The sequence below is a fragment of the Odocoileus virginianus genome, chromosome 22 (assembly GCF_023699985.2).
Source record: "Odocoileus virginianus isolate 20LAN1187 ecotype Illinois chromosome 22, Ovbor_1.2, whole genome shotgun sequence".
NCBI lineage: Eukaryota > Metazoa > Chordata > Mammalia > Artiodactyla > Cervidae > Odocoileus > Odocoileus virginianus.
The window spans coordinates 39,937,458-39,960,886 of record NC_069695.1 but is presented as its reverse complement, the minus strand read 5'-3'; positions in this window follow the sequence as shown (position 1 = coordinate 39,960,886).

Sequence of the window (23,429 nt, the reverse complement as noted above, 5' to 3'; positions counted from 1 at the left end):
TTGATTGAAGATTACCTCAAAGGGGAGTTTTCTTATATCTTTGTGAATGAGATGATTTTTGTATAGAATAATTGCTCTGTAATTTTTGGTTGTCACTTAGCTGAACTGCCACAGAAGTTTTAAATTATCAACCATTCTTAGCATATGTCTATGTATTTATGAAGTCAAAATAATCGGTTTGTAAGTGAGAAGGCCTGTGAGTGATGACTTAATATCAAGTAAGCAAAAGCAACTTCTCATGCTATTTTACTGAACTGAGATCATGATTTCAGTCAAACATGGTATTTGTATATAAATATCCAGAAGTCCCTATCCAGAAAACAAGTACAAAACTATTCCCTTTAGAACTTTATGTTATACGAGAGCCACTTTGTTGGTGTCTGAGCATCACCATAACAACCAATTTTGAGAAGGAATATAAATGCTCATTATTCTGAATTTTATGTATCAAACATCTTTATAATGTTGACAAGACAACTGGATTTTTTTGTTTCTTGTTTGGCTAATTAAGTAGCATGTGTAATGTTCATATGTGCTTACTATGTTTGTCTCTATTTCTAACACTGAGACACAACATAGATCTGGGGATTATAGTAAAAACATATTTTTAACCTCATCAATAAAGATGAGATAATTTAAGGGAAATCAGAGAAACCACTGTATATATTGGAGTAGAGATAAGATGTGGAGTGTTTTGACTATAAAATAGGAATTTGGCTTTGGTTTAAAATTTTTCGATCCAAACTCTGCCAGGTGAAAAACAATAGCTATTCATCAGTTTATACTTCTGAGTATATATGTTCAGCTTTCATTACAACTCAGTTGCTCACCAGAAAAGGTACAAGTGATGACTTGGGCTGTCTCTCTATTATAGTGAAGTTGCAGCTTTATAAAGTAAAAACTGTCATTTTAGATTCTTACCAAGGAGAGTAAAACTAAGTTAATCTTGGTCAATTTCAATGTTTTCTTTTGCTTTATTGTTATTACAAACCATTCAGTGGAAAGGAAAAGTAAAATGTCACCATAGGTTCATGAAACTTGAAGCTAAAGGCTAAATGAGTTTCTCAGACTGAGCTCATTCAGAGACAGAGGTATACGTATCTCCATATAACACACTGATTAATCTGCATTTACTGAACACCTGGCTTTATTTGGCATCTAAGAGTTTGTGACTAGAATATTGAAGGCCATCTCTCTATTTATTGGAAATATATATAAAAATATATATTTTGGAAAGTTTATATAAACTTTCTCCTGATAAATATATATATTATATATAGTTACATAAAATTATATATAATTTTATATTTATAAAACTATAAATATTATATATAAATCAAAGACAGACAGAGGGCTTCCCAGGTGGTGCTAGTGGTAAAGAACCCATCTTGCCAATATAGGAGACATAAAAGACTTGGATTTGATCCCTGGGTTGGGAAGGTCCCCTAGAGGAGGGTATGGCAACTCATTCTGGTATTCTTGCCTGGAGAATCCATCCCCAGGGACAGAAGAGCCTGCCCAGCTATAGTCCATGGGGTTGCAAAGAGTCGGACACAACTGAAGTGACTTAGCACACATGCACGCATAAGACAGAGAATAAAGCATATACAGCAGAATTAAGGGCTTTATAACTTTCTACATAGGATTATATATGGGGAATATCAGTGAAAATTATCAGCTTTACTGTCCTGTCATGGTGTCCAGGATGTTTATGATTTCAGAAATATGTGTAGATGGAACACCATACCTGAAAGAAATCTGAGAGATTTTATACTTCAGTTTCTCTTTCTTCAACTGAAATACTTGCCAGAGTTCATGATCTGGCCAGAGGCAGACTGTGAGTGGAAAAGTGGAGTTTATTTCCTGGTTCCCAAGCCAGCATTCTTTTCTTTGTACTGAACAGAGATTTTTACCTTTGACTCTAGAATTGTTAAGACCTCAGGTGCCCACATAAAAAAGGAATGCTCTGCACTCTTCTATAAGATTTTGGTGTACAATAAGTTTGACCATGCTTTCAATTATGACAACTGACTAGCAAACAAGCTTCTGAGGGAATAGGATGTAGACTAGACATCTGGATAATAAGAATTCTAGAAAAAAGGAGGAGGGAGCACTTATTTTTGCTTCTATTCTAAATGTAAGGTGAACAAACTGATCAGTGAAGTCTGTGCTTTAATATGGCACATAACTATGGTGTGTGTGTTAATTTGCATGCATGTGCGTTCTTTCTGACCAATATAGAAGAACAAAGCACTGCAATTATTTATTTTATTTGTGTGCATATCACAAAAAATTCATCTAGCCTTAAATGTCCTTTAAGGACAAATTTTATAATGGTTGCATCCTATGTCCAACTATATGTAAGAAAACCAAGCTACTGGTTTGGGCCAGACTGGTACACAATTGTCTAAGTTTAAATGCTTTCATCTGTCCTATAGCTTTATTCTTCAAGGTACTTTACTCCACCCCAGCGAGCATGCTTGTGGATAAAAGCAAACTAATTTACCTTTTTTTCACTTTGACTAAAGTCCTCAAAGACCATGTAAGGACTGAGTGAAGTAAGCACCTGGGATAGCAGCCTTTACTGTCTAAGAAACAGGTATAAATGAAGAAATACCACATGAAGCTGTGGCTCTAGTTTAACTCAGTTCAAACCATAAATGTGCATCAGACAGGAAAATCAAAAGAAAGAAAGATTTCCAGAAACGCTCCAGCCTGGCTAGTTCAGACTTGTGACGTTAATCACAAATCTCTAACTTCTTTGATCAAACTAATTACTTAGTATCTCTGCTCCCCATGCTAAATGAAAGAAGCAATCCAATACTGCATATTGCAGAATTGTGCCCCCTTCTTAAATAAAGCGGCAGTTCCTTTTAAAGCTGAAACTTGGTTCTGGGAAGTCCCCACTGGGGAACTCACATGCCATCTCCTGTCCAAAACCCCAGGGATGGCTTTCTGTTGCGGAGCTTGTTTCATCAATGCCTGACTTCTTCCTAAAGATCCAAATTGAGAGTTCAGTTCCTAGTCCTTCTACTCATTATCCAAGGACAATGCATAACTTCTTTAAATAGAGTCATTCTAAACATTAAATAAATAAAAGCAAAAAAGAGCACAAAAGAGCCTAATAGTGGGTACAGGGAAGCTGCTTGTAGTGGAGTTATTTTCCCATTTACACACCTGCTACACTCTTCATTCTATGTTCCTATTTGTCCCATTCCAACTGCAAGGGGTGATGCACTCTTCCCATCTCTTGTCTTTTTGCTCTTCCAAGAATATGTCCAGAGGTCCCTTCCATGCAAATTAATTTATAGCAACTCCTTAAGGAGAAATTATCTTGGGAAGCAGAAATTATCAACAGACCTAGGACCCTAGGGATTTTAAAAATTTTAAATCTATTACTTTATGATGTTTAAAAAGGTATGGCATTTCATAATTAACTTTCATTACTCCATTGTGGTAACAAAGTCATTTTGAATAAGAATATGCTTTTAAATTGTTGAACATAAAACACAAAAAAGATTTAGTTGTGGTCAGGTTAGTTGTTTATTGGACTATACAAAATGAATTCTATTGATCTTCTTCCTTCATCATCATAGAATCATAGATCTCTTCAAGCATTTGTGGGCTAATGGCAATCAAGCGTTCCTTAAGCTCAACAGAGCAATTCTATTTCTGTGCAATTCCAAACCACTGACTCATCCCAAACGTCTCCCCTACCTGAAGGAGGAACAAGCTCCCTCAGGCTTTGCTGCATCCTTTTCCCACTTCAGACACAAAGGACCATTTTTCCCGGAGCCAACGAGAAGCATGACCAAATAGAGAAATATATTTGGACTGCTAAAGGGAATCTGCTGCCTTTCCAGCCTAAAGAAGGCTGGGGCTTAGAAACTATAATAAAGCTGTCAGGGAAATGTTGAAGGTAGACCAAGGCACCCCTGGCCTCTCTTTCTTGACTCAGTCTTTAAGCAAAGGTCGAAGTTCTGGGACACTGAGCAGTTAAGAAGAAGGGCTTTTGTGGGGTATTGTGTTGGGGCAGGTATGGACAAGGTGGCTTCCTGGTGGCCTTGGAATTGTCCTGAGCAGATGACCGCTTGCTCTGCTCTGTCCAAAGCTTGCTTCCTTGCAAACAAAGAATGCAAGCCAACCCTGTACTTCCTCAAGAGTGCAGCATGAAGTGAATGTGTTAGCTCTTCACCTGCCTTTGTCACCTGCTCCTTGTGAGGTTTCCTCTACCTGGCAGAGTTCTGTGACTGATTTGCCTTTATTTCTTGGCAGCAGTCAGTGTGTTTCTCTGCAGCTCAGCAGAAGGGCACACCTGCTGCCTCCCAACTTTTGAACTGGAAACCAGAATTTGACTGAGGTCCTAGGGCAAGCTCAGCCCTCTGTGGATCCCTGGGAGGATGACAGAGCCCAAGATGACACAGATGATACGCATGGAAGTGTTAGCAAGAAGCTGAGCCTTCATGGCCCAGGGAGTCAAGACAATACGTTTGAGGTTTGCAGCCTATGCAGGCATTGGTATTGCAGTAATGAGAGACTAGAATACGGTGATGGTGAAAATACAGCAAAGTCTTGCTGAAGTTTATTCTCCTACAGCTGGTTAATTAGAAGTAGAAAAAACACTCTGAAATGCTTGGGTTCACAGACCTGCAACTATTAACCTTAGCTTTATAATATGCCAGGCAACAGAATGAGATATAAAAACTCTAGGGGAAAAAAAAATGTCATTTGGATGAACTTTTAAATTTTCAAAACAATACACACAGTATTTGAACTTTTACTTTTAATTTTGTGTTTAGTGGACAATGTTGATGTGCTTCTTAATCCATGCTTTCTCTGTGCCCTCAGATAAATGCTCCATGAGGACAAGGACAGTGTCTGGTTTTTCACTTTCTGTGACTTAAAACTGAAATTCAGAGACAGCAACCAGAAGAGGAGAGTGTTTGATGAGGAGAGGTGAGGAGCAGGTGAGCAGTGTAGCTGTCTAGGGCCACTGGAGCTGCTTGTAAGAAACTGATTTGTTTGTCTGCTCCCATCCAAACAGAAAAGTATATACGAAATTTACTCCTTCTGAGAGCAACCTAGAGCATACAAGGGGCTCTGTCAATTCACAGTCATTGAATAAATAGATACAGAAGTAAAAATGGCCCTTTTTGTTAATAGAAGGACAAATGATGACTAAACTAAGCCCGCCTCTCCCAGTCAAGGGAGAAACTTGTTCTCAGCAACATTTTAAATTCCATGACTTAAGGGAGATTATTTGTCCCGATTTCTGTTTCTGTGCTCCCCTTTCTTAATCGTTATCTGTTTTCTTTTAGGTACTTAACAGCTTTACCTGTTTCTTCTCATCTATTATCAAAGTCTGTTCACTTACAAAGCTCTGAAATCAGTCTCAGACACCTACTGGGAATGGAAGTCACCTTGATTCTTCTCATATGGTTATTTCTGTATTTTAGTCTTGGATTTTCCTCCACGCTTCCCTATCTCCCTATAGGATACCTGGTCTCAAGTTTCACTGGCCTGCAGTCTCTATCATTGGGCAGGTCTTGGAGTTATCTTATCAAATTGTATATTAAAATCAAAGAAAACTGAGGAGATCATAACTTACTGCTGATTTCCTCTGAATCTTTTTGTAGGAAATCAGATGTCCCAGTGAAAACTAACGATCTCTTAGAAACCACTTTGTTTCTTAACCCAAACTCCTTTCTTACCTCTTAAATTCCTAGTCCTGTGGATAGAATTTTTATACAAAAAACACAAAAACAAAATAGATTTTTAAAACTCTCCAAACGCTATCATCAACCAGTTCCTCAAATAATATCCAATTCATCAGAGCAAACTTTTGATTCCAAAACCAAAATCTATTTCAAATCTTTTCATTTTTCTTAACCCTTATCATCCCTCTAGGCCAAGCCACCAACATATCTTAGATGAATTCTGTAGTAAATTTTTCATTGCTTCTTTGCATTTTCATTGACTCTGAATCCATTCTCAGCCACCAACCAAGAAATCTATGTATGAATCAGTCATGATACTGATCCCACACAAAGTCATGCTCATGTTGTTCCAGCCTGACCCTCTAATATTATATACTCACAATTTTCTCATCCCCCACCATGTCCCAGCTATAAAGGCATCTAATATTCAAATAGAAAAAAGCTATTTCTCTGAACTTATGGTTGCCAGAGGGGAAGGCGAAGGGGAACAGATAGTTAAGGAGTTTTGGATTGACATGTACACACTAGTATATTTGAAACGGATAACCAGCAAGTACATACCATATAACACAGGGAACTTTGCTCAATACTATGTACTGACCTAAATGAAAACAAAAATAATTTGAAAAATGAAAGATACATGTATACGTATAACCAAATCACTTTGCTGTACATCTGAAACTAACACAGCATTATTAATCAATTATACTCCAATATAAAATAAAAAGTTGAAAAAAGCTTTTACTCATTCCAACATCTTTGTAGACATTATCTATAAAATTGAAACACTAGCACTCTACCTAGCCATTTAATGCTTTTCTTTCTTCTTTCAGGTCTCGGATTATTGCTTTACTTTCCCAGAAAATTGTCTCCTGCATTCACACCTACTCCTTTGCTTCTTTTATTTATTTCATATCACTGAATTCATTTTCATCATTTTACTTACTCACTGTTTGCCTTCTTCACTGGAATGTAACCTCAATGAAGACAAAATAATGTCCTGTTGTTCAACACTTACACCGCCAACATGGACCATTGTGATCAGCACCATCTGTATTCAGTAAGCCTTTGTTGAATGAAGAAATTAAAAATGGCATGAATAAAATTAAAATGTAACTTTCTTTGGTGGATATTCACACAGGTGCCCCTGAGTCTGCACCAATTAATCTTCAGTCTTTTAAAACTAAGCATCTCATTTTATAATCTTCTGGAAGAATTCACACACTCTTCTATTAATCCAGCAAAACATCATTCTAATAAAACACAATGGTTTTCAACATTTTTAACAATTTTTTCAGTTCTGAATAATTGTATTTGGCTTGAGAAATTAGTAAAATATATTTTTGCCTATGTATAACTAAGGGACATAATTTATATATAATCAGTTTAAGGGTACACTCTTTTCTCAGGTGACACACAGCTTAAAATTACACTTGTAGAAAAATGATACAGGAAGAAGGGAAGGAACAACTAATTGCCTTGGAACACATCACATTTTTGTGCCATCTAAGAACACTGGACGTTTTGTTTGCTTCATGGAAAATGCAACCAGCATTATTATAAACTTACACTCCAAAGAAAAAGACTGTGTATTTGGTCAAATGGTGACTTACATCACCTTGCATTGTCATTAACAAAGCAGACACAGATGGGATACTCACTCCAACTGTGGAAAGAAAGAGAGAGAAAGGAAGGAAGGAAGAAAAGGAGAGAGGGAGGACAGAAGGAATAATAAACAAAGAGACAGGCTTGTCTGCTGCCATTCTTTCTTGTCACTCAACCATCATATCCCCTTCTTCCACTTTTGCTTCTCCTAGATTCTCAATTTACAATTAGACTCAGTAAGACCTTCTGTCAGAGAATACTGAGGTAAATTAAGGTGATCAGGATGAACTGAGTTAGAACATCAGCGGTGCCACTTACCACAGCTGTTCTAAACAGTTTTGGCATCTATAAAATGCTGTTTTTAGTACATATCTGCTTGAATTGTTATGACAATTAAGTGAGATAATGAATGAGCACTAACAGTGGTTTACTCGCTAAGTTGTGTCCGACTCTTGCAACCCCACGACTATAGCCCTAAGCTTCCTCTGTCCATGGGATTCTCCAGGCAAGAATACTGAAGTGGGTTGCTATTTCCTTCTCCATAAATGTGGTAGACTTTAATTAATATTTACCCACATTTATTGATAAGCCATGTCAACGTGGAATCCAACCCCCAGAAGTGTCTTTAATTACCAAGATAAGCTGATAATAACTCTTGGGATAGAAAGCACCACCATTGCATGCTGTTGGGGTGAAGGTTGAGGTTCTTTAGGTAGTTTCTTTCTCCTCTATCCCTTCGAGACTTTCTTAGCTATTTCTCAGCGCCCTTCTCCACGCTGTGCTGCGCTTAGTCACTCAGTCGTGTCCGACTCTTTATGACCCCATGGACTATAGCTCACAGTCTCCTCTGTCCATGGGGATTTGCCAGGCAAGAATACTGGAGTGGGTTGCCATACCTTCCTTCAGGGGATCTTCCTCACCCGGAGATCAAACCCAGGTCTCCCACATTGTAGGAGGATTCTTTACCAGCTGAGCTACCAGGGAAGCCCATCCTTCTCTATACATGGCTTAAAATTCATGTAAATAAGGCCAAAGCATAGATGCTTCACCTAGTGAGACATTCACACATAAAATGTAGTTATTGGTCTCTACTCTTCCTTGAGAAATTGCAAGTTTGACTACATGGGTCAAGCAGAGTTGACTGCCAATCAAAGATTGCATGAATAATTTATTCATTGGTAAATTGTTGTGGGGAAGATGTGGGATCTTTGCCCAAAAGTAGGAGACCACATAAACACATATTTATGGCTGATGACCCCAATTTATGCTTTTTGCTGTTTTTCTTTGAGGAGAGATAGAGTAAGAATGGCAGTGCAGAATGAGCCATGCTGTCATTCATTTACAATATTTAATTGAAGCACTGTCTTTGTATTTTATCTTTTATTCCTGGCCCCTTGGGACACTGGGCAGTATAAGGTTCTAAGTCACAATTCCGTTCACTAAGTGTGTGCTGGAGCTTGTAATGAGTTTGTCTAAAGCCTTTCACACCTCTGCTTTCCATAGAAGGTTCATTTATCTTTCTGAAACAGAACAGAGCTGTTTTTAGATTTCCCTGATTTCCACAGACGAGACACTCCTGGGAGCCTGCTGTAGGAAGTATTTGCTAAGGCACATTCTTAGCTGACTGGCTGATGGGGGAATAGAGAAAAGCAGCCAGAAAGCCCATGTCCTATATGCTTCGTCCAAGCTTCAGAGTTATTAATTGTACATCACAGCATTCTCTTTCCTTTAAATACATGTCTAACTCCTTTATTAAAACTTCACACTAATTGCTTCCATTGCATCCCTCAATGGGTTGATTTCATATGCAATGTATTAATTACACTCTGCAAAGACTCTAACATAAATTCCTCTGGTGTCTGTCCCTTATTGCTTCTTAAAATTGTGCTCTTTCATTTCTTTACTTGATGATAACTTATTCTAGTTGCTTTCCCTATTGTTCTACCTTCATCAAGACATAGCAATCATACAAATGGAAGAGATTTCCAACAAAGTATTGACAGAAGTGGGTTCACATACTTGTATACATTCCTCTATTTCATCAAGTCATAAGGTATGCTAGATAATTTCTTATATTCATTTTTCTTTATTTATTTGTCTGCCGGATGATAGCTGTGGCATGTGGCATCTTTGATCTTCATTGTGGCATGTGAAATCTTCAGTTGCAGCATGTGGAATCTAGTTCCTTACCAGGGATTGAACCCTGACCCCTGCATTGAGAGTGGGGTATCTTAACCACTGCACTACCATGGAAGTCCCTGCTAGACACTTTTTGCTATGCTATAGCCTCTCTAGTCTTTAAAGCATTATGGATGCGAGTAACAGACCAGAATTGTGGGTCAGAATAATTCAACATAATATTAATGAAAGAGCGGGAAGGTAAAGTAAGAAAGGAGGGAGAGTAAATGAAGACAAAAGGAAAACTAATGTGAAAAAGGAGAACTCTTCCTGATATGCCCCATATGTTTTACTCTTGAAAGCAAGAAATAGCCATCAAAAGTCCCTGCAGTGGTCACAGCACACCACATAGTCTCTGTCCAAGGAGATGAGTATTACCCTAAACACTCAGCTCCAGCAACAGAGTGTCCAATGGACAATTATGCAATTATTCACTTCCTTCATGCCACAGAAGAACTACATTTTATTTGACTCAGATAAAATATTCATAGATTTCCTAATGATGCAAACTGATTGTTTGTATTGATTGTATACAATCGATTTTGAAAGACTAAGAGGTAAATCCATATTTCTCTCAATTGTCCACATGATTTGTAAATGTGATGTAGTCTTTGATATTTGAAAACTGGAATATTGAAAGGCCAGTGTTTTGAAGACCTGATTGCCATTTTATTTTCTAATAGTGTAAGTTGAGCTATAAATACTGTTTCTTGGAGCAACTAATACTGGTTGATCAGATTTTGACAAGTAGTTCAGAGGGCGAAGACTCTTGAGAGTCCCTTGGACTATAAGGAGACCAAACCAGACAATCCTAAAAGAAATCAGTCCTGAATAGTCATTGGAAGGACTGATGCTGAAGCTGAACTCCAATAATTTGGCCACCTGACATGAAGAGCCAACTCGTTAGAAAAGACCTTGATGCTGGGAAAGATTGAAGGAAGGAGGAGAAGGGGACAACAGAGGACGAGATGGTTGATGACATCACTGACTCAATGGACATGAGTTTGAGCAAGCTCTGGGAGGTGGTGAAGGACAGGTAAGCCTGGCGTGCTGCAGTCCATGGGATTGCAAAGAGTCAGACATGACTGAGTGACTGAACAAACATAAGCAGAGGGTGATCTTGCTAGTTTAGCATGAAGAATAAATGATATTTACTGTTCCCATTGACTTCAGAGCCATGTAATAGTATTATGGTCCATCACTGCAAATAGACAGATAAGTACAAATACCAGATAAACCCAAGCTTCAAGGAAAATATGAAATTTGAGAGCTAAAGTTATGCAAAGGCACTAACTAGGAATCAGAACACACGAGTTCTTATTTAATCTCAGTCTCTCCAAGCTTCAATTTTGTAATTTGTAAAATGAGAACAGTGTGTACATTGCCACTTTTGTTGTTATTGCTGCTTAGTTGCTAAATCGTGTTTGACTCTTGTGACTCCATGGATTGTAGCCCACCAGGCTCCTCGGTCCATGGAATTTCCCAGGAAGAATACTGGAGTGGGTTGTCATCACTTACTCCAGGGGATCTTCCTGACCCAGGGATCAAACTTGCATCTTCTGCATTCACAGTTGGATTCTTTACCACTAGGCCACTTGGGAAGACCCATTGATATTTTAAGGACAAGTCATTTGATGATTATAATACTTTAAGGAAATGAGTAATTCTGATTATTTTTATCATTCATGTTAGCCAAATTGGCTTATATTAGTAGGCCAAGTTGGCCTATTATTAGCCCTGTATTAATGTTCTTTGTATCCTTTATCTTGGAAGTATAGGTGTGCATTGTTTAATTCAATACATCTATTGTTTGGATTCTATTGTTCGTTTGTTTGTGTTTTTTTTTCTCTGTTTTTTTTTTTTTTTTTTGCATTTTCTTGAGGAATTCTCATTGAGTACCTGAAGCTGATAAATTAATTTTGAGAAACCTAGAAGCTTTTTGGAAATATCTTGGAGCTTACATTTAATTACATGGAAATAGTCTTCTCTATCTATTCTGTGAAACAACTAGACATTTGAAACATCTCCCCAAAGATCTGCATCTCAAAACATGAGCCTGTCTTGACAGAGCCCTTCATAAGAATGTGGGTCTGTAAATGGGATCACTGGTGCTTTATTGATGTTATATGCCCGAGGCAGCCTTCTAGAGAGTTTTTCTGTGTTGTATTTCACTATTATAACTCCATCATGGTCAATTAGCAAGACAGACTCTTGGCTTTTAGGTTTGAAAATGAGGCTTCTTGATTATTTATGTTTCTAAGATGTTATTGAGTAATTCAGCTTAGTAAAGAACTTCGATGTATTCCATCATGATGACTGTAAATCCAGGTGTTAATACTCTCAGATGGCCCATCATCTCGCTGGAGATACCTAATAAAGCAGCCATTAACCGACTGTATATGGTGATGTAAACTATACCGCTAGCTGAACTTCCCATTACCAAGAGCACCACTGTGGAGGCGGAGGAGATTATCTAAGTAGGGACCAGCCATGATCATAAAGAAAGCATAGGAACAAAGATGTTCCCTTTACCCAGTGAAAATATGTATGCATAAGGCATCAGTCCTGAAAGGGAGGTATGAAGGAAGATATGATATGTTGCATTATAAAATTAGCAAGGTAGATTACTTTCACTCTGCAGACATTGAGCAGTGTGGAATGTAACAACTTTTAGTGATGCTGATTTGTCCCAGAGAATTTTTAGTTATTTTTGCCTTGGCAAATCCACTGACACAGAATACTGAAAATCAGACAAAAGAAACAAAAGGCGCTTGTGCATCTGCCTATAGATACACCCGGTAAATGTTCTGACATCACAATATTTGGGTCCGAAGTTGTCACTTAGTTTTATGCTTTTAGGAGATTAAACAAAGAAAGAATTCCAATGTCCTAAAGAAAACTGCAAGTGAGATATTGGAATGGTGAACAAAACCAAGACTGTGACCCTGGACACACGGCTTCCAGTGTTAACTCTTCCTTCAGACTAACAAGCTCTAGAGACCCATCGCATCACTGTGGATCTTGGTCTCTTCTTAGTTGAGGAAAATCAGGATTGATAAAGACAAAGTTTGTGTGCTGTCTTTGCTTTATCCTGAGCCAGGGAAGATACTATCAAATAATCAATTAAAAAAAATTGAACCCAAAGATGACATCACAGCCCTCTACACAGTTCTCCAAGAGCAGCTGCCTGACAAGTGAGCTGAATCCAGGTGTGGGAGGACACTCTTAGGGCTATGACACAATTTACCACAGGACTGTACAATCCGGCACTACGGCCTTTTCAGTTCCCAGTCTTTGTATTTAGCAAAATTTTTCAGCCTCCTACCCACATGTAGTCAGAGGGCATCCCCCAGCATTTTGGTCCCTTGTGCTCTGAGAGCCAACATTTGCATCAGCCCATTGCCTGTCAGTGATATTCCCTTTTTTTCCTCTTCTTTTCATTCTTTTTTTTTTTTTTTAATAATCAAACACTCCAATTACTTGGGGGCATTTATTTATTTTTTTATTATTTGTGCTTATTTTTTAAATTTATTTGGCTGTATTGGGTCTTAGTTGCAACATGTGGGGTCTGCATGTGGGACCTAGTTCCCAATGAGGGATGGAACCTGGGACCCAACAATGGGAGCACAGATTCTCAACCACTGGACCAAGGAGGGAGTCCCCTCTTTTCACTATTTCTGTCCTTTTCAATATTTCTATGTCCTATTCAATATTTCTGTCACTGGACACACAGTTCTGACTCAGAAAAAAAAAAAAAACAAAAAACAAACATTCTTTTAATTTAGCCTAGGGAAGACAATATGACTGCATGCTAAATACCCTGAAATATTTGAATATTCCTGACCATTAGGTGGCTTTTCTACATTTCTTTACCATCACAACTAATAGACCAGCACTGGGCTAAATGCTGTGGGAAATTGAAAGAGTCAGCTGAAAGCATGGTCTCTGCCTTGCTAGAGTTTATAATCTAATGGAGGAGAGAAAAATATATACAAAACACCCCCAAGGAAACATAAAGTACTATAACAATATACAATCTTTAAAATAGCATCCATCCTGCAAACTGTTGACAGATTAATCTTCCCCAAGCACTGCTTTTATCATGTCCTCTGCCTCTCAACAGCCTTCACAGCCTTATTTCTTATCGCATTAAGTCCAAACCCCTCTGCTGTTTTTCAGGACCTCTTTAATCTGGTTTCACCTGGTTTATCCAAATTTATGTCCCACTTTTTTTCCCCACCAGGCCAGAATATTTCCAAATCTTTGGTGGTGGTGTCTTTCCTAGCTTAAACATAGAATGTATGGCCCCACACCTGCTTTACCTTACAGCTCTTTGGACTATTAAAATATTTCCCCAAAATTCAATGTGTAAAACAACAGCTACAACAAAGATCAAATTTGATTTCTTATTTGAAACTATTAATTGATGGGGCAGGCCATATTGACCTTTCAGTTATTGAAATTCTAATATTTTTACTATACTTTTTGGATATTTATTTTCAGATCTTGGGCTTTCCCCATATTATCTGAGCAACTGTGAACTGCAGTTTCTAAAATCCTTAATCCTGGTTGCTTTAACTGTATTGTGATGCCTTGTAGAATCACTGTGATAACTAGAGATAATGTATTTAATGGACTTAAATGTGGCTTTGGCTGTATGTGTTGTGTGTTAGGCACTCAGTCTTGTCCTACTCTTTGTGACACCATGGACTGTAGCCTGCCAGGCTTTTCTGTCCGTGGAATTCTCCAGACAAGAATCCTGAAGTGGGCTGCTCTTTCCTTCTCTAGGGATCTTCCTGACCCAGGGATTGAACCCGTGTCTCTTGCATTGCAGGCACATTCTTTACCATGCGAGCTGCCAGGGTTTGGGCTAGTTACCACTAAACCAACTTCTATTTTCCTTTAAATGGCTACAAAAATGAAAAAAGTAGAATAATAGAAATGTCACGACTGACTCTTAACCTACTGTGTCCATAATCCTCAACATATGGGGCAAGAGGATCTATTTCTCAGATTCAAAGAAAACATTTTGGGGAGATTACACATTGTTTGGTGGTTCAGATGGTAAAGAATCTGCAGGAGACACTAAATCAGGAAGATCCTCTAGAGGGGTCTGTAGTAGGCTCAGCAAGCACTCAGAATTGCATAGAATCATCTTCAGTGTACCTAGAGTATCAGCTTCTACTGAGAGTCATTGAAATGCTGAGACACAAAAGCACAGGCTTTGATCTAGGTAGGAACACAGGGAACTCTTGAACATTCTAGTCTGAGAATTGTCCATTGGTATGCATGGGTTCTTTACTGTCTGAACCACCAGGGGCAAGCAGATCAAACCAGTCAGTCGTTATCTTTTTTTGTTTTGTTTTGTTTTGTTTTTCAGATGCTAATTTTCATTTACTATTTGAACTTTAAAAAAATCAGTAATTATTTTACATGGTTCTCACATGTGCAGATCTGAGAGATTATGGTCTTAAGGGAGATCAACCCTGAATATTCACTGGAAAGACTGATGCTGAAGTTGAAGCTCCAGTATTTTGGTCATCTGATTCAAACAGATGACTCATTGGAAAAGTCTGATGCTGGGGAAGATTGAGGGGAGAGAAGAGGACATCAGAGGATGAGATGGCTGGATGGCATCACTGATGCAATGAACATGAACTTGGGTAAACTCTGGGAGATGGTGGGGGACAGGGTGGCCCGGAGTGCTGCAGTCCATGGGGTTCCAAAGATCAGAAATGATGGGGTGACTGAAAAACCAACAACCATGCGTGGATTTTTTTGGTAAAGGCACATGCGAGTTTAGGGTTCTCCTGGTGGCTCAGCTGGTAAAGAATCCTCCTGTGATGAAGGAGACCTGGGTTCCATCCCTGGGTTGGGAAGATCCCCTGGAGAAGGGAAAGGCTACCCACTCCAGTATTCCGGCCTGGACAATTCCATGGACTATACAGTCCATGGGGTCTCAAAGAGTTGGAAACAATTGAGCAAGTTTCACTTCCACACAAGTCTGGACATGCAGAGAGCAAACTGAAACAGATAGTGTCCTTCTGTGTACAGGTGTATAAGGCAGTTGCTTCACCTCTGTGATGCAGATGGGGAGCAGTAAGAGCAGTCACCTGTTTCTTCAGGAGCTGAATAGCTTCTGGACATGGTCCTCCAAACCAGGATACATCAAATATATATAGCCCATAATGCTGTCTCACTGCTACTTTGCAAAACTGCTCTTCAGTTTTGAACTAGCGCATGCATGACCATGAGGAAATAGAAAGAAAATGCAAATTATTTTATTTTGCAAAATAATGGATGTTTGCATAAAAATGTACAGAGTAGTCATTGCTGGTTCTGGCTCTTCAACAGCTGCATGAGCTTTGGCAACTGACTTCTGAGCTCAGTCTCCAGGAAAGCTAAGAGAACTAAGTATATTATTTCCGCAGTTCTTTTGATTTCCATAGTACAATGATTGCATCAGTCTTCAAACAAGTAGAGTTAATTCTCAAAAACTCGTAACTTTAACATGAATTTTAAGGATACTGCAATGTGATAGTACTTCGTCGAAGTTCTGCTGAGTTATTCCATGTGCTTCAGTGGCTTGACCAATTTTATAAAAGACTGCAGCAATTTCAGGTATTAGAATTCAAGTGTCAGCATTTTTCCACATGAAATTCTAGGTCCATATTAGGGTTCTCGCACCAAACCTGATCCTGAAAGGACCTTCCCACACCTGTGGATCTCTGTGTGAAAGCACATACGTGTCTGTGTGAGAGGTGGCTGAGGGAGGGTAGGGAGGAAATGTGTCCAGGAATCTTTCCTGGTAAAAGTCACACCCGGTTAAAGGGGCAAGGGGAGGACTATACACAGTCCTGTGAACTTTTGTGGTTGGACTCAGGGCCCAGAAACACTTAGCCTGGCAATTTGGACTATGTTTGCCTTCATTCAAAGCAACCATTTAAGAAAAAGTCAAGAGGACAAAAACGGTTATATTCATTGTTTGCACATCTGGTGGTAGAAGGATAAATTTTGAAAATGCCCTAATAAAAATTGAAGGCAAATGGAGTAACATCTAAGGAAAATGTTGGTTCTGTATTAAAAGTGCCTCGTTTATACCAGCTCATTCCAGATGCACAGCTGGTTGCCCTGCAACCTCCACTGTAATTCTGTAAAAGCCTCCCTTGTAGGCTGTGCAGCCTGTCTGCTTTTATCCCCTGTGATATCCTAGCCCTCCCACTCTGCCCTTTTTTGCTTTTACTGTTTCCATGTTTATCCCAAGGAAAAGTTAAAAAAAAAAGGCAACAAATATGCTACTTCTTTTTTGCTTTTTTTGGAGAGCACTTGTGCAGTGGGAAGCAACATATCTACGGCACCTAGTGATTCAACTGGGAACTATAAGACTATACTACATGCCATAGCTTTGGGCCAACTTTTATAGCTCAATAAATTTGGAGTTTGTTAATGGATCTGCTATAAAAGATTAAAATTCATTTATAAATACTGATTCCCAGTCCATTATATTAGGATTATCTACAGATTAAAAATGAAAACTATGCTAAAACAACATTAAAGCCTTAGATTCAGATCTTCTCTATTTGGCACAAATCATCTTTAGGCTTGAGAGCAAAAGAAAAGAACAGAGAAGCTATTATTTTGTTAGAGAGAGAAAAAGAGTAAATTGTTTTAAAATCCTGGTCAAATATACAACCAGTTAAAGTGTCCTTTGACAAATATTTCTTCCTCTCTGACTGATTTCAGACTTTGGGCATTCAGAGGAGCAAGTATCATTTGAATAAGACTCTCCTGATTGTAATTTAAGGGTAGTAATAAAGATAACATCATTTATTTTTAAGTTCATACTGCCCAGCATTGGCCATTCAACTGACCTTGTTTACAAAAGCAAAAATCTCAGAGTCTACCTAAAGGGTGATTATTTTCATTCCACCGACTTGTCAATGCCATGGACATGGTCACAGGCTTCTGACATTATGGCGCTCAGTCACTATTCATCAAGCAGGCGTGGACTCTCGTTTTCTCTCAATTTTTATGGTTAGTAAAGATATATAGCAATCTTTCATTTGTTGGTTAATCACCAAGTTGAGAGTAATGATGCCTGGCATGCGTAAAGCACTTTGGACTTGCAGAAGAGCTTTCATATATGCTGTTCTGTGACCCTTACAATGTTCCCATGAAGTGTGTGTGGCTGAGTACAGCCCGTGGTGTAGATGAGGACGTGGAGCAGAGAGCAGGAGGAGCTCCTCTCAGGCCTCCCCACCAGTGCTTGCATTTCCTGCCCTGCTTCTCCCTACCTGTCCACTCTCATTTGGGTAAATACATAGTTAGGAATCTATTCTTGGTCAGGGAGCCCAAGATTTAACAGAAAAGTAGATTTTTTGTTAAAATCTGAAATCACACCAGGAACTCTCATGTGATTCTTGCCAGGTTAGTATTATCCCAATAACAACTGGTTATGCTAGATGACATGACATTATGATTCTGGGTCACTAAAAAGGAGTTTGTGTATACTTTGTGTATGTGTGCATTTTAAATATAGAGTTTTTAATTTATGTTTGTTTCACCTGTAATGTAAAGGCTCTCCTTGGTTGTATGTATATGTGTGTGTGTGTGTGTGTGTGTGTGTGTGAATAAGCAGTGGAACAGTAATGCAGCATTATATGTTCTACTTATTCATGTAAAAACCATGATTTTGTTTCAGTAAATTATAGTAACTCAAATACTATTTTAATATGTTCTCCTTGCTAAAAAACATTTAAAAGTCTACATCTACAGCAAAAATTTCCTTTAACCAATCATCCCAATCTGAATCCTCCCTATTTGCTGCTATATTTTCTACATAACATTTATAGACATTCTATGCCTGATTCTTTTTACAAAAAAAATATTATGAAAAAATATATATTATGGTTTGTATATCATTCTGATGGTTTTGCTTAATTTTTAGTGAAAATTTTGTCTTGACTATCGATCTATTATCATTCTGTATATCTAGCAGTCTGTAAAGACAACTGTTTCTACAGTATGCCATAATACAAATGCACCATGTTTTAATGTCATTTCCCTGTTAAATTAACATTTGCACTACTGCCAAACTTTCCCTGACATAAACAGTGCTGGGCGAATACCCTCCTACATCACTCACTTTGCATATGTGCCTGTTTCTCTAGGGCAGAAATGATTAAGCGCTGGTGCTAGCTATATCATAGAGCATGCAGACTTTTTTATTTAAATAGCTATCGCTTAATATACTTCCCCTCAATGATTGTGCCAATTTACATTTCCACCAGCTGTAGATGAGAGTGTGCTGTACCTTCATGTAGCTGCCAATATGCGATTCTATCAGACCTTAAGTATACTCTAAATAACAAATGCATGAGCCTTAAGCACCAGAAGCCTCCTTTGATGTTTGGCTCCTAAAGTTACATTTTGAGGTACAATGGCAAACTGGGTGGAGAGAGCAGAGGGGAAACATTTTAAATACTCTGGAGTGTGAGCCCAAGGAAGATGTTTATCTGAGAGAAGAGACTCAAAAACAAAAAAACACACAGCTGTCCTCAGATGCTTAAAAGATTCATGCGGAGAGTTCCAAGAGGATAGAACCAGGGCCAAATACAGAAACAGGAAGGACAGAGGCATATCAGTATCCCATCAGTGAAACTTCACACACCAGGAAGCTTTGCCTGATCCAGGGATCAGTCCTATCTTCAGTTCCCTGGTTGGTTCCACACACACACGTGTCTCATCGTCCCTGGAGATCTCTACTCCGCTGCACCACACCGCTCTCCTTGTCGGCACCCAGGCCAAGACTTTGCCCACACTTGTCTCTGTCTAATGGGGCGTTTTCTTTTGCATCTACACTGGTTCTTATTAATTTCTTAATGATCTGCTACAAAGTCTAAATATTGGTAAAGATATCATAAAACTCTTAATAGGCCACTATAAAAAGGGCATTTATCATAAATCGGCTGGTGTGTGTCATTAATCCACAAAGGATTTTAGGCTCATCACTGCATGTATATGCGCACATACAGAGACACAGACATTGAAATGTTCTGACATCTTTTACATTAATAGCTTGATATTAAAAAAAAAAGAAAAAACCTTGGGAGATGTTTACCCAAATTAGATACTAGTCCCAACACTTTTATGTGACATAACCGACTAGTTAAGATGTGGACAGAAAATTTAGCAAACTATTAAGTTAGCAAAATATCAATGGTTAGAAGCATATATCTTTCAAAACTTGCTAAAAGAAAGACATTTTTTTGGTACCTATCCCATAAATCAATAAAATTAAAATGCTATAAAATTATTATCATATAGATGATCAAAGAGTGAGCAGTCAAAAGTTTCAGGAAAATGGTATATAGCATGCCAGGCAGTTAATAAATAAATATGTTAAGTGTAAATATGCTATTTTGCTGTATTTCTATACTTCATAGTATATACTATAGTTTTGATTATAATTTAACTAAATATTAGGTTTTATGATTGATTTTGTATTTAATGTTTTTATGTTTTCCTTTTAAGAGGGTCACCAAAATACATGGGCTTCTAACTCTATAAAATCATGGATATTTTCCTACAGGAGTATATAAATGATGATGACTTTTTAAAAAGTGTGTTGCTCCCCTTCAAAGTCAGTGAGCCTCACGTATCTGAAATAAACTAGAGACTGGATCATTATCAGCATATTTAATAGAAAAAAAAATTATGAACAAGTTGAAAGATCAAAATTCCATGGTTCTTTTAAGTTGCTCTATATCTCTACTTCTCAACATGAGAAAGAATATCTTAAGAGAAAAGATTAATTAGACTCAATGACTATTTTCTTAAGATAAAAGGGAAGAAGAAAGAAGAGGAGGAGGAGGAGAAACAGAAGGGAAGGAGGAGGATGAAGAGGAAGAGGGAAATAAGCTAATCATATATCTACATAGCCAGTCCTTTTGGAATGAACTTAAAATTAACATTCCATAAAATAATACAGATTGCATATGTAACTGTTCAAAACGGAGGTGCCCAAGTAAGCACACACAGCAAGCGACCAAGAGTTCTCTTTTCTTCTAATTTAGATATTACTCAAAACGCACAAGTTCAGAGTAAAGTAGCACACTTGTTCCCCTGGCATTCACTATGGCTTGCCTTTGGCAAAATGCTACTTCTTCTTATATTAAGGGATGGGAAAATAAAAAAAAAAAAAAAGATTTTCCAAAGCGTGTTTGAAAAAGCCCAAGGGCTCTTGAATATCAAATAGATGATATTAAACAACATGGATGATTGAAGTGTAAATGAATAAAAAAAAAATCTGAAGTTTTTCCCCAATACATTAAATATCCTTAAAAAGCTATGAGAAAAGAGAGCTAAATATCTGAAAAATGCTCTGAAATATTTGATGAACAAAAACTAAATTCTGCTTATCTCTGCACCCAAAATGTATGTGCATATATAGAAGCACATGAGGTATGTGTGTAAAGACAGAACTAGTTTGTATTTATTTTACAGCCTGAAAAAATTTTGATGGTGAAAATGTCATGATAAATGTTGATAGAATTGGAAGTCATTTGTTCCATTTGTTTCACCTCTGAATAATCAGATACTATTTCAACTTTTTTGTTGAAAATAGCATTTGAAGTTGTAGTAAGCTGACCTCTCAGGTGTAATTTTTCTTGACACTACCATCAACATTACTCTCCATCTGGCCAATACCCTTGCTATCCTCCTGATTAGCAGTAGGCTCTGACTAATCAGCAGTTTGGAGAGTTTGCAAAGCAAACACTCACTTTAAGTTTTCCTGTCACTAAGGGCAGCTTTTTTCCTGTGAACGTTCATCTAAATATGTGTGTGTGCATATATACATGTTCTCATGGCCCACTCACATTAAGGAAACATCCAGAAGATCTAGTCATTAAATGATATACGTGGCTGAACCTCAGGTTCATAGAATTCTACAAAAATTTTCTGAATTCTTAACAATTTTTGGAAACTAGCAATATGAAGGATCCATTGAGAATTTTTGCTTTTCTTTTCTTAATTTTTATAGTTTAAGTCTGGCAATGGGTGGAGAAGAGACACATCTAGTATTTGAATCATGAAATGGTTCTACCATGGTTTTTTCTACCATGAAATGGTAGAAAAAAATTCACTCTTCAAAGCATATGTGTATATTTCAAGTTTAGATATTTGTCCAAAATGGCCTATGTTTTAATCACTTTGAGAATTGACTTGATCACAATTTCAAAGTTTCCTTTATGTTTCAGACTTTTCTTTAAGTTCCTCTTTTTTCCTATATACTAACGTGGGTATAAATCTTCTTATTCTAATCAGAGAGAGTACGGGTGCAGTTTGAAAGTCTGTGTGAATATTTTTTGACTTTCACAATGACTGGAACTGAGAAGGGCAGCATATCAACTCTAGGGTAGTTCCCTGAAGCAAGAGTGGTGACTTTGCAAAGAAAGAATTGGTTTGCATTTCACGTTAATTTCCAGTATTCCATTGGACATTCATGTAGGTGAAAAAGCAGTTTAGCAATACCTCAGCTAGAAAAATACTTGGTTCTAGATTATAAAATGAAAATATTATTTTCTCAGTGATAATGTGACAGTGTTCAGACATGCCTCATCCTGTGTATGCTTTGCAATCACTCTTCTGTGAACATTTCGAATTTCATTTTACTTTTGTTGTCAGCAGACATAGTTATACTTTGGACCTTACCAACATAATTGACCCCCTTCCTCCATATCCTCCATTTTAAGAATCCCCCTCTCTGATAATCATTACCCACATTTTCAGCTTACATTCTAAGCATCAGATTGAAAAAGGCTTTGACCTCACAAGTATCAACAGTTAGGTTATTCTTCACCTTTTTAGAGTCCCTCACTCCTTCTCCATGTCTTCATTTTCTTCCTTAATTTAGAATCCATCTTTATTACCTTTCCTTGTTTAGCTTCTCAATTTTCCTGATCTTCTTTTTTCTTTATTATACTGACTTTATTATACTGTATAAAAGGACCAAATTTAGTTAGATCCACACCTCCACTTACTCTGAAACTTAGAGGCAAAAGCAGTATAAACAAAAACACACAACCATGTTAACTGAGATCAGTTTACATTTATGACCACCAAGCACACAGGTCTCCTTGGTATTGCCTAGCAAGACTGAAATATTTTCTTTCACTGGTTGTCTTTCCTAGAGGATGCTTTCAACAGATATTCTGTTGTCTTTCTTCTGTATCTCTTTCTTTGAGGGTGCGATGTCACAATATTAGTAAAATCCATCCTGATGTTTTTACTTAACTTAGTGTACCCCTGTCTTGTTCAACCTCCCCTAACCCTGTATTAGGCTTTCTCCCAACCTTATCACCACATGACATACTTCATATATTTTTGTTTGTGTTTTATGACATCTTTAACCACATTAAAATGCAAGTTTGATGAGGACAAATATTTTAGCTAAAATATTTCATAGTACTTAAAATTTTGTTTGTTTAACTGCCAGATGTAAAATTTATCCTAGCTTTCTTAACATGAAGAGGTCAATTTCCTTTCTCAAGCCATTTCAGCTGTTCTGTCATTCCCTCAGTTTCAGGAAGAATCACTGACCAGTTGCTGTCCAATGACACCATAAGAAGTTTCATGCCCTGCATAAAGATATTTGAAATGTCCGAATGATATATTGTAATGCAATCTCCTCTCAATGCTGCCTGTTCTTTTCAGCATAATCATCTCTAATCCATGATTTACAAACTCATTTATTAAATGGAAGGGATGACAATGATGCTTTCCTATTGCTGGTATATTTTCGGCATTCAGTGATCTATATTATCACCAATTAATTTGCACTGATTCCAAGTTTTACAATCTTTCCAAATTTTTCATCACAATATTTTGCATCATAACTTGAGTTTAAGATGCCAAGTCATTTGATAG